Raw genomic sequence first — 13,103 nt, forward strand, 5'->3', positions numbered from 1 at the left:
ATTTATTATATAGCGCGGACTTTACCCGAAGGCGTCAGAGCGCTTCACAATAGGAACTCTGTTACATGATGATTAGAAAATAACAAGTGAACAAATTACAAAAACAAACGTTAAGTTACATGTGGCAAAAGTGACAATTGTGAGCAAACAAAATACATGAGGTTGGTAGCAAACGGTGCAATACAGCATCAGTTTCTCTTTCCAGCTAGATAAGACAACCCACTTTAAACTACAATCCAGCAAAACCATCAGGAAATGGTCCTCCATGGATATGCCAGCCTTTCTAAACTTCTTGGGTAACTCCCCCCCCCTCGACAGCAACAATGTGGATGAGGCCGATAGCCGGCTCAATGAATGGCTCACTGAAGCGATTAACATCTATGCTCCCCTCACGCATCTCAGCTGCTCAAGGAGCCCGGATGCACATAAATGGTTTACACCCGAACTAAAAACACTGAAATTAGAAGTGAGGCAAAAGGAAAGAACCTGGCGCTCCCAGTACTGTCCACTGGCTAAGGCCGCATACTGCTCAGCCAGGAAGACATACCAAAAAACTCTACAGAACCATAAAACAACCTATTATTCATCTAAAGTCCTCAACTCCACCAACAAGTCAAAAGAAATTTTCAGGATTGTGAACGACCTTTGCAACGACGATAGAACTTCCCCCCCGGTAGTTCCCTCACAAGCGTTATGCAACTCCCTGAACGACTTTTTCCGTGATAAGATCTTAACGATTAAGCAGAACATCTCCACACTCCCATCATCCGCCCCAGTGGATGACATCTATTTCAATCCCTCAACTTTACATTCCTATCCCCTTATTGATTTGAAAACTTTCTTGACATTATTGTCTAGAGTCAAATCAGGATCCCCTATGGATGTCTGCCCCCCCCCATATCATGAAAGAAATTGGTCGAGCTATGCCCAACAGCATGATATCCCTACTCAACGACTCTCTCACGTCAGGGACAGTACCTAGCAGCTTCAAACAGGCCTTACTGATTCCCCTCACCAAGAAGCCTGGCATCGACCCGCTCGACCTTACGAACTATCGGCCCATATCTTTGCTACCTTTTCTATCGAAAATGCTGGAGGCGCACGTCACCAACTGCCTCTCTAACTTCGTGGAGGAAACAGAATATCTCCAACCCAACCAAGCAGGCTTTCGACCTGGTCACTCCACTGAGGCAGTAATATTGGCAGTCCAGAACACCTTGAGGTCCAACGCTGATAACAACCTTCATCAAGCCTTAGTACTTCTCGACTTGTCCGCGGCATTCGACACGGTTGACTATTCCATTCTGGTCAACCGTGTCGAACAGGCGGGTCTTAGAGACTCTGCCCTAGCCTGGTTAAAATCGTTCATCTCCGAACGCACCCAATCGGTTCGCTTAGGCTCTTTTTCTGCCGCCAAGGTCAAGTCTTTCTGTGGGGTGCCCCAGGGCTCCTCACTATCCCCCCTGTTGTTCAATCTGTACATGCGGCCCCTCCTCTTTGCCCTGAGTAAGCACAAAGTCACTGTATATAACTATGCAGATGACTTACAGCTTATCTTTGTTCTCAATTCCCCTAACGCGGTGGAGGACTTCCAAGCCACCATGACCCTAATCCAGAGCTGGATGTCCTCAAATCACCTCAAGTTAAACCCGGGGAAAACTGAGTTGATTCTGCCCGGCAAGAGCGAAATCAGTTGGAGCCCTAACTTCTGGCCGTCGGACATGGGTCTTCCCCCTAAGAAATCTTCCACTGTAAAAAGCCTGGGGATAACCATCAACGGGGACCTCTCGCTAAAATCCCAAATTGGTACCGTGGTCTCCTCTGGATTTTTCCAACTAAGGAAAATCAGGAAAATCGCCCATTTCCTCACTCCCTCCGCCTTAATCCAGGTAGTCATGGCCCTAGTCCTCTCCCACATTGACTTTTCTAATAGCCTATACCTAGGCCTACCCGCAGGACAACTCAAAAGACTACAGTACCTGCAGAATCAGGCCGCTAGGCTGATCTGCAAAGTACCCAAATGGGAACCTATCAAACCAGGCCTGGAGAGTTTGCACTGGCTACCCGTGGCTCAAAGAGCCGAATTCAAAGCCGGGTGCATTATCTTTAAGGCTCTGCAAGGCAAGGGACCCCTATTTATCAGACAGCTGATCGGTAGATATGTCCCCTCACGGAACCTAAGATCTGCCCACAAAGACCTTTTAGAAGTTCCTCGTTTTAAGAAAAAACGACAAGGCGGCAGCAGCTTCCACTTCCTGGCAGCCACCCTATGGAACTCTTTACCACTAGCCCTCAGACAGAGTAAAGACCTCCTTGCCTTTAGAAAGGCTTTTAAAACTCACCTCTTCATAAAAGCTTACCCGAAATAACTCTTCCGGCAGACTCACCTCTTGTTATGTTTTTTATCTTACCAGCGCCAAGAAGCCCCTGGGCGTACGCGCGCTTTATAAATTTTTAATAACATAACATAACATACAGGAGGAAAAAGTGACATGTGTACAGGTTACAAGAGAAAACAGTACAATTAGAGGTATAATACTGCATAATCTGGCAGATACTCAAGCACAAGAACAAACGTTACGTAGGCAATGGTGGCACTTGTGCAAGTATCTAAAGCAAACAAAATGTGAGAGGTAGCAAACAGTGTGCTACAAGAGAAAAGTGGCGTGCTAAACACTCTAAGGCCTCAAAAATCTTACCCGACCCAACACCAAAAAAGGGGAGGATGGATTCCGCCCCTGAGATTCTTGCGATGCGGGCAAGGGGAATCATTTCAGGAAAACCAAAGGAAAAAGAAGTCCCTACAGGCTGAACTCTGGCCAACCGACCCAGGGAAGTGAACCAGGGTTTTGCAGCGCCAGGTGCACGCTTGTCTTCCTCTGCAGCTGGTAAGTGGCACCCCCATTCTTAACTTCGCTGTGTTTGAAAGTATGCCCTTTGAGGATGACAACCTGTGCTCCTTGTGTCTAAGCGTGCGATATACCCAGTAAACTGCTTTGGTCTGTAGTTGCGCTATTGTGTGCAAGTGTAACGTACTGCCCACTGGCTATGAGTTGCACATGGGTGTCCTGTTTCCATAAGTTACTGTGCACATCTTTCTGAGTCCGTGCAGACGTAACATACTATGCCCGGAAACAGTGTAGCCCTGAACGGGCATGTAGGGTTCTTGTGCTGCCAGTAAACCTGTGTCTAACTGGGCATGGGTAGACTGGTGCCATGCGTAGTGTGTCTGTCCTGTACTGTCCAGGACATGTGTGTAGCTGCACATGACACGCGGGTGCCATGTGCATTTTAGTTCCTTTGTAAAGCTGTGTAAGGGTATCTGGGGGGCATCATGGATTCATGATGTAAGTCATGAGGGGGTGACACCATGAGTTACCCGCACTGGGTGACACCAACCCTAATGACGCCACTGCTCCAATACCTTCAGGTCGAGTTCCTGCTTTATAAATCTGCAACAACAACAAAAACATGAGAGATAGTAGCCTGGACCTAGTATGGACATCCCTGGTGGGGGAAAATGCGTGGCAGAGTTTTTATAGTAATGAGGCTTGAACCCTGATGATAGCAGTATTTTACTACAAAACATCAATTAAATAGGCCATTTTCCTTCCTTGCACGAGGGGAATAGCATCCCTGCTACACCACTGGTTCTCTGAAAAACACAAAGCAAAAGATGTGTGGCGAAAGCTGCTTAAGCACGAGCACGCGAGCCTGCTGTTGTAGGAGGTGTTGCTGTGTAAGTAGTAGGCGCGGCCGACCCGAGCAAGGCTTTCCCTGAACAGGGCCAGCAGGAGAACACCGTCCGGGGAGAAGAGAGTTATGCTAAAGAGGTGGGCGTGGCCGCTTCTTACTACGCCTACATTGGCGCAGGGTCAGGATTATGGGTGCGGCCATGCTGATTGTTCGAGTTTAGCCATCCTGCGCAGGGGTCTGATTGGTCCGGAGCCTGATGAGAGGTGTGGTCGTAGAGAAGCGAGCCCTAAAGTGTCCAGCGTAGGGCGGGGCCAGGCGAGCTCTCTGTGATTGGAGCGGCGGCCGTGGGCGGGGCTTCCCGGAACCTTGCGGAGTGGGGCGGACGCGCGCCCGCCCCTGAGCCTCACGAGAGCCGCCGGGGAGGAGCAGCAGCTCCAGCAGCAGAGCCACAGCTCCTGCCTGCCTGCGCCGGGAGCACCACACCCCCGGGGCTGCTGCTGCGGGAGCCGCTGACACCCGAGAGCCCGCGGCCATCGCCTGCCTGCCCGCCCCTGGCTTCAGCCTGATCCCTTGATCGGTGGATGCACCGCACCTGCCCCCCGGGGGCGCATCCGGAGCTCAGGAGGGTCCTGCCTGGCCGCATTAAAGGACCGTTATCTGCTGCACTTTGGCTTCGCCCTCTGTGTCCCGGGCGTTAACTGGAGTTGCGGGAGCAAGAAAGCTGCACTCACTGGAAGGATTATTATTACTTGTTTGGTTGTCACTCCGGGTGGACGGACAGACAGACAGGAGGCTGCCGGGGAGGGCTCTGCTGAAGGTGAGTGTCTGACTCGTCTGCCATACATGTGCTGTCACCCACGATACACCCCGGATGGTGGCGAGACCGGGGCTCCTATACTATAGCGCCTAGAGCACAGTGCTCCTGCTGCCCTCTTGTCTTCCTGGACTGAGTGAATGCCTGTCCCCTGCACTGACCGGGGTCTGCAGAGGCCAAGTTCACGTACAGCTAGGGTTTCTTGGCGCTAATTGGGTACATGATGTATCCTCCATTGTCTGGCTGCCCCGCGCAGGTTAGTGCACCAGGGCTACTTACTGTTTCACTGTGCACGAGCACTTTTCGGATTAGTGCATGAAGTGCACCTGCTGGTGACTACGTACGGAATGCCCGGCAGTGGACGTATAAAGAAGGCACCTGCTCCCTGTGCATTCTTTTCACCCATTGTACCTTGCGGTTCGTCGATGCACTGTACCTGCCAGATTCTCTCTGCATGCCTGGGAACGGGAATGCATACATGGTCTCTTCCATGGAGTGCATATAAATCACCTCATGTTTCGTTGTATTCGCGCTGAGTTTAATGCACACATGGCACCAGCTTGTACATTCATTCATTGTCCTTGACGCCTGTTTGTAATGATGCAATGAGTGGGTTAGTTCATGCAGAGTACCTTGGCGTTAGTGCACACAGGATACCGCATAGTACATGCATGTTACCTGATGGTTCGCTTATTAAATGTACGTGTGTGATACCTGGTGGTTAGTGTACACAGGTTACTTGATGCATGGCCCTCTCTTCTTTAGGCCATGCAGGATATCAATTATGAAGTGTATTCAGAGTACATCCTGACTGATTCTTGCAATGTAACCAGGGTCTTAATATGGGTACCTGAAGCCAGGTGGCCTAGTCCCACCCATATGTCCTTAGGTCATGATTTTGTGGTCTAGCGCTAGCCAAGACCTTCTGATTTCACCAAAGTTATATGAATAATATACTTCCAGGGGCTTTAAACCAACCCTCTTCATCCATTGGCCGGTTATTGTGAGTCACATTTTTCTTCTGTCCACTGCAGAATAGCGCAATGAGTCTGCCCAGAGGCGCAACTAGAGCCAAATTTCGGGGCGGGGGGTGGGGGGGGCTAAGAAAAAATTTCGGGGGGGCTGAACCTTTAATCAGTAGGCAGAGTGGGGCTGCAGGGGCTCTTAGAAGGGTGTCTGCCCACTTCAGCCAGTGGCTAACTTCACTGTGAGTGGCGGCGTTCTCCTCTTTCATAACCACCTGCCAAGTATTTCCCTTCAGTACCAGGGACTACTATGACAAAGTGTGATTTTTTTTTTGCTGTTAGCCAATTCTATTTTTCTTTTAGATTGACGAGGGCCTGGCAGCTCCCACAACAATACAGTTTTGCAGCAAGCATTGATAAAGCCAAAAGACTGTATCCAATGGCAGACTTAATTGGTTTGCCACAGCTTGTTCTGAAAGGCAGCCAGTCTATGTGAACTAGGAGGCACCCCTCCATTTTTTGAAGAAGAGGAATACTTTTTTGGCACTTCACTGAGGATACCAGCAGTTTAGTGCACATTCAGGGTGCCTGCTGGTTAGTACATAGAGCAGGTGAGTTGTATAGGACACCTGGTGAATTGCTGGGTTACTGCATAGAGGACAGCTCGTGTTAAGCGCATAGAGTAGAAGATAGCTGCATGTTAGTGTACACAGGTCACCTGCTAGATCACGAGAGTACCTAGGCATCCCCTTCCCAGCGCATATAAAACAGACTAATGGCCCTGCCCTTTGGCCGCATTCCAGCATTGGCGAGTCGGTCAACATGGGACTACAGCTGACCCACAGAATGCAGACTTTGTAAACTGAAGAAGGAGGACTTTACCCCCCCCCCCCCCCCAGTGTGTGTTTGTCCTAACTTGGACACCCTTCAATCCGTGTTATTAAAAAAGGTTCTTAATGACAAGAGGCATTCGACCATGCAGAGAAGCTATATTAGAGACTTGACGAGCCGCAATTAAACTGGAAACTGGTTAAATTCTTGACACTGGCTCCCATCTGATATATCTTTAAGTCATTGTTTGCCATAGTCCAGGAGATGGATGGGTTAGTCAGTGATTTGGATGGTTGATCGGGTCAGCCTCATTTAACTGGATGTGACTCTGTTTCAGCTTTCTCTTTTTGAACAATTATTTCTAAAATACGTGTGAAACCCGAATGTTATTACGCTCAGTTGCACTTTCATTTTTCTTATTTTAGATTGCATTTGTAATAAAATATATTGTTATGGTTTTAATAAACTAAAACAGCAAATCTTGAAATTGAGTCCATGAAGGGACCTGCAGGCCGCTACATTGATTAAAATAAAGATGTGAGGCGCAGGGCATGCGTGTTCCTTGCTTCTTAGTGCCTTCAGGTTAGCGCTGCAGGACAGCTGGCGCTTAGAAGCCAGCTGCAGGTTGGTGCATGGAGGGCACATGGTGGCTCGCGTATGCAGGGTGGCTTTGGATTAGCACATACGGGCACCGAGTACACAGGGGACCTGCAGGTAGTGCATCAGGACAACTGGTGGTAACTGCATGCAAGGCAGCTGTAGGGTGGTGCTTGTAAGATCCCACGTTAGTGCATACAAGGCACTGTGTTGGTGCACACAGCTGTAGTGCAGTGTGTCTAGGGTCGCAGGTTGGTGCATACAGGGCACCTTGTTGGTGCACAGAAATGACATGCAGGTAATGCATGCAGGACAGATGGTGATTACTGCATGCAAGGTACCTGTAGGGTAGTGCATGTAAGGTCCCAGGTTGGTGCATACAGGGCACCTTGTTGCTGGTGTACACAGGGGACCTGCAGGTAATGTATGCAGGACCAATGGTGATTACTGCATGCAAGGTACCTGTAGGGTAGTACATGTAAGGTCCCAGGTTCGTGCATACAGGGCACCTTGTTGGTGCACAGAAGTGACATGCAGGTAATGCATGCAGGACAGATGGTGATTACTGCATGCAAGGTACCTGTAGGGTAGTACATGTAAGGTCCCAGGTTCGTGCATACAGGGCACCTTGTTGGTGCACAGAAGTGACATGCAGGTAATGTATGAAGGACAGATGGTGATTACTGCATGCAAGGTACCTGTAGGGTAGTGCATGTAAGGTCCCAGGTTAGTGCATTGAGGGCACCTTGTTGCTGGTGTACACAGGGGATCTGCAGGTAATGCATGCAGGACAGATGGTGATTACTGCATGCAAGGTACCTGTAGGGTAGTGCATGTAAGGTCCCAGGTTAGTGCATACAGGGCAACTTGTTGTTGATGCACAGAAGTGACATGCAGGTAATGCATGCAGGACAGATGGTGATTACTGCATGCAAGGTACCTGTAGGGTAGTGCATGTAAGGTCCCAGGTTAGTGCATTGAGGGCACCTTGTTGCTGGTGTACACAGGGGACCTGCAGGTAATGTATGCAGGACCAATGGTGATTACTGCATGCAAGGTACCTGTAGGGTAGTACATGTAAGGTCCCAGGTTCGTGCATACAGGGCACCTTGTTGCTGGAGTACACAGGGGACCTGCAGGTAATGCATGCAGCGCAGATGGTGATTACTGCATGCAAGGTACCTGTAGGGTAGTGCATGTAAGGTCCCAGGTTAGTGCATTGAGGGCACCTTGTTGCTGGTGTACACAGGGGACCTGCAGGTAATGTATGCAGGACCAATGGTGATTACTGCATGCAAGGTACCTGTAGGGTAGTACATGTAAGGTCCCAGGTTCGTGCATACAGGGCACCTTGTTGGTGCACAGAAGTGACATGCAGGTAATGCATGCAGGACAGATGGTGATTACTGCATGCAAGGTACCTGTAGGGTAGTGCATGTAAGGTCCCAGGTTAGTGCATACAGGGCACCTTGCTGTTGGTTTACACAGAGGACCTGCATGTTACTATAATAAGGACATTTGTTGCGTAACAGCATGCGGTGTAACTGCCCTTTACACCATACATGGTCTTGCAGGTTAGTTCATACAAGGCATCTGATTGAACACTCAAGCGTTTTGACATCAGGTGCTGTTTGTTGGAATCCATCTCACCTTTGGTGATGGTTCCCAGTAATATTTCTCGACAGTAGTGCCACTTGTGTGAGAGTTTCTGGGTTGCCTCTAATCGTCACGCCACTGTTGTTCTGAAGTATCGTGGTGGTAGTGTCTAGTAAAGTGGGGCTCGATGTGTGAGGGATCACTGCACTTCTGAGCACGTTCTGACACGATGAACACATGATGAATCTCATGAAAGAACTTTGATGTTGTTTCTGAGTTTGTTTCAACTTACTTACACCAAAACGGGTGATCCATGGCATTTTTTCTGGATATCATCTGAAAGGAAATTAACTTGGAATTAGTCTAAATGGAACCTCCTTAGACAGTCGTTTATTCCCCCCCAAAAATGCGCTGTGGATCCAGCTTTCCCGTTACTCATGTTGGACAACCCCTGACTGATAGACTGATACTCTGGTGTTCACAATGGGTATATGATCCATGCCAAATTTGTAAGATATGCACAGGGGAGAAATTTACATAATATGGATTAGCATTTTGCGGTGCCATTTATTTCGCATTTTATATCACTAACAAGCCTTCAAAGCGCTTTCTGTTCAAGGCCAGCCCAATACTTCATATGTTTTGGACCATGAGTGAGCGCTCACTGTGGCAATCTAAATGCAAATTTTGTACATGTCATGAATAGGAACCCCGTAAACTATTATTAGACCCTTGAAAACATTCTGATGAATTTCATCAGGCCCTATGAAGGCTTTTGAATGTGGCGGCATGGAAGTATTGATTTTGTGGTGTTAGGGCGCGGCTACCCCTCTCCGTAAGTCGATGCCACAATATGTAGAAGGGGCAAATGAGATGGGGCAGAATATAAGATCAGGGTCTACCCTGGGCAAGAACTTGTTTTCCATTTTTTGAGTTTCTGTTGGTACTCAGATAGTCCAGTTGGCAATACTTATGGCTGTTTCCCTTTTGACGTTGCACAACCAGCTGTTGTTTGTAATTACCTTTTGCACGTTTGCTTGCATGTACAGCACTTCAGCACAAACAGTGAAGTCCCTAGGTTCCTTCTTCAACCCATGCCCGGCGCCTTCAGGAAACCACCCGCGAACCATTGGGACAGCCTAGTCCCTGGCAGCGGGGCTTTTTCTTGCAAAACTTCAAAACTTGAGGAAGGAAGTTGCTTCATAAACACTTTTTGTTTCGTTTACATGTGCCATTGTTTCCCAAATGTGATGCCACGTTATTGTTACAAATCGCACTCTACATTACCTTGGGGGTGGTGGGATACTTTGCTGGTCAGGACAAGGTTTTTCCTTGTGTTTGCATGATTTCTCCAAGCCTGACCATTGCAAGGACTTTTCAGAGAGTGGGCCCCATTCAGGAGCCCGTGTCCTTATGAGTTTGATTGTGTAGACCACGTGTGGAAGTTGACTCATGAGATTGCACGGCCAGCCATGTGACTGTCTGCGGAAAGCCTTTCCAGGAGTCCGCGAGCCAGTGGTACGTCAGCTGAATCCTTGTGTCGCCTGAATGACGGAGATGCTAAGCCAGTTAACCACTGGTGTAGTAAGAGACAGATCAGTCGTGTTTTTGTTTTTCTCTAGGGTATGCGATTAGGCAAGATGCCTGTTCTTAGTCGAATGACACTGTGGAAGGGAATGGATGAATTGCAGTATTTGGGAATGTTTTGTACATCTCCCTGCTAACTAAGGGCTCGATTAGGATTGCGGAGAATATGCATCCTCCGGGCCGGCGGAAGCCACCGTCGGCCCGGAGGATGCGGATTCACCGCTGCGGTGAATGAAAAGACCCCCAGCCACATTAGGATGGCTGGGGGGTCATCGGCGGACGGGAAGACCGTCTGCCGCTTTTCCACCACGGTCGCCTTCTGACCGTGGTGGAAAAGCTCTAATATGGTGGCTGTGCCTATCAGACACCGCCAGCCATATTAGGATGTGCTTCAGGACATGCATTTCCGTGGCGGCAATGCAGGTCCGTCCGCCATCCTAATAGGCGCCTAAATTTGAACCATTGGTTGATTTTTTTTTTTTTGTTGGCATATTTTGAAGTCTCGTAAAGCAGTGAGGCCTTCCAGGGTTTTAATTTTTATTCATTGATTTAGTCTTGTATAGCATGAACCAGTGTCAGGGCTTTATTCGCAAATAAGAAGCCACCCATTGAATATAGATAAAATGGTTAATACAGCAAAAGTACCATTTATTTATAAAGTTTTATATAGCGTGAACAAGATCCCGAAGGATATCAAAATAGATATGATAATATAGGTCGTGAGTCACAAAGAATCTTGAGCACCAAAATTTAATTAAGAAAAGCACAATCCAGTATTTCGCTCAATCATAATCAGAATTTGTAGCATTTTATGTTAATAAATATTTTTGTACATTTAGGCTGTGGGTGGGATTCTAGGTATTCCTGGTTGAGGCGGACTAAAAAAGGAGAACAATCTCAAACTTGTACATTTGTGGGTTGTCATACCTTTTGTAGACCGTTTCCCATCCTGGAAAAACCTACAAATTTGCTTTTGTCATAAACTGGATAAAGTGCGCTACCTGGGAGGAAATGGGCAGAATCATTCCCGACTGTTTATAAAATTAAATAATATTAGCAAGTTAGTGGATATATACAAAAAAAGCAAAATGGAAAATGTAAAGTTTTAAAATGCTCTGTAATGCGAAGGAATTTGAACCAGTAAGCTGAAAATTAAGCTGGTTTTCTTCTCTTGATCTGTAGGAGCAGCACAAGTACAGAAAATGGAATATAGTATAGATAATTGGTGGCTTAATTGAAGCAATACTATGTGCCAACAAAAAGAGCATGCATTTGGAGCCAAAAGACAGTGATATGCTAGAGTACAGCATATTGCTTCGTCTTTTAGAAATAAAGCAACATTTTGAAAAGTTCTAACCTCCAAAGGTATATTCTCAACCCTAACTCCGAATGAGTACTCCAATTCCAAAGTATTAGAATATCCTGCGAGTCTATGCCCACACCGACATTTTTAAGGATATTAAAAACTCCACTCCCATCTCTTCCCACACTGGAAAAGGTTGGAGATTTACTCCTGCCTGAGCAGCGCAGGAGTAAACATCTTTTTCAGATTGTGAAAAAAGGGCTTGTTGGGAATGTGAATTTGTAATCTCTCTGCAACCTTCACAGGAACAAATATATGCACATATTTTGCTCTGGTGGCATCAGTGAGTGACTATTGAGAGCCCTCTTTCTGCTCCCTTTCCCAAGCACACTTCTCTTGAAGCCCTTCAAATTCTCTGTGAACCCTTGTGATAACCCTTTTAGAGGAAAAGATGTGTGCACCTAGAAAACCTCATCCTTTGCATTTTACCTTTTGAAGCCCTTCATCTTCTCCCACTGTTTTGGATTGGAATATGCCAAAAGTGTTGTTTTATTGTTTGTACTGATGCATCTGTGTTGTATAGTCTATCCCCAATTTAATAGAATTAAAATATGTTAAAAAATAACACCAAATAAAGCTACGTTCTTCTGTGACCACTAATACTGATGATGTATTATAACTTTATTTTGGCGAGATCTGTTAAGCATACGGTAATAGTTACCATCTGCTCAGAGCAAGTATTAAGTATCAGTAGGTCACTCACCAAACTGGGGAAAACCTACCAAATTTCATCAGCTATTTCTACGTCTTTATCATAATTCACAAGGCTGGTGGATTTAGGTGCGGGGATACCTCCTGAAAGCAAAGAATCTGGGCCACCAATTCCCTGGGCATATATCTGGCCAACTCACAATTAAGCCTGGGTTGAATTTTAATTACACCTTTGGAATTTGTGAATTTTATGATATGCAGCACCTCTACATCTGTGTATTAACCGTCCACAATTGCTTCCTCCCCAATCCCTCATTTGATTTTATGCTTATCTCGTACCCGACACAGCTCTCTGCTGCCTTTAAGGTACTTTCGCCTAATAGATTTATCACTTGCACACAGTAGGTAAAACCCAGGAATGCCAGTTTCAGTTGTATCCAATGCATAGCGCTTACTTAACCCGCCCCTTTAGATGACACCTTATGTATCTAACTGCGGCAGATATATGCCCCCTAATGCCTCGCACCAAAAGCTGATTGCGTCATATGTTCTGGGCATGTATGGAGTTGCGCTCCTTCTGGGGGACGGTACTATTTGACTTCACTCCGGTCACTGATGGACAGATGTCTCTAATACAGTTTGTGCAAAATATCCTCTTTGATATAGATTCCATAACCAACCTGGGCCCTCTTCAAAATAGCCCATATTGCGGAACAAGAAATCCGTTGGGACATATCCAAATAACAAACTGTAATGCCTGTCTTAGTTACATGTTTTATAATTTGATGTTTTTCTGAATACGTTGTCGTACAATGCAATTATAGGTATTGTTGATGTGTAAAAAATACCAATAAAACTATCACCTTAGCAGCTATGGAACGTCCAGCTCCAGTGCTGAACGTTCCATTGCGCAGGTGCAGTTGGAACGTCCAACGGCCGACGGCAGCACTCCCGAGGTAGTGGTGCCGTCGGCCGTTGGACTGGCGCAGCTATCATTCAAAAA

General features: G+C 47.0%; 1 protein-coding gene across 1 annotated transcript in view; it reads left to right on the forward strand.

Annotated features, from left to right (window-relative positions):
* Nucleotides 1-4,094: 4,094 nt before the first annotated feature.
* GDPD5 (glycerophosphodiester phosphodiesterase domain containing 5) overlaps nt 4,095-13,103 on the forward strand; it is an 899,605-nt gene continuing 890,596 nt past the window's right edge. Inside the window, exon 1 of the mRNA XM_086933859.1 lies at nt 4,095-4,513. The gene's annotated coding sequence lies outside the window, so the exon portion shown is untranslated. The remainder of the gene's footprint in view (nt 4,514-13,103) is intronic.

Source organism: Lissotriton vulgaris, chromosome 8 (genome assembly GCF_964263255.1).
Source record: "Lissotriton vulgaris chromosome 8, aLisVul1.2, whole genome shotgun sequence".
NCBI classification, from domain to species: domain Eukaryota; kingdom Metazoa; phylum Chordata; class Amphibia; order Caudata; family Salamandridae; genus Lissotriton; species Lissotriton vulgaris.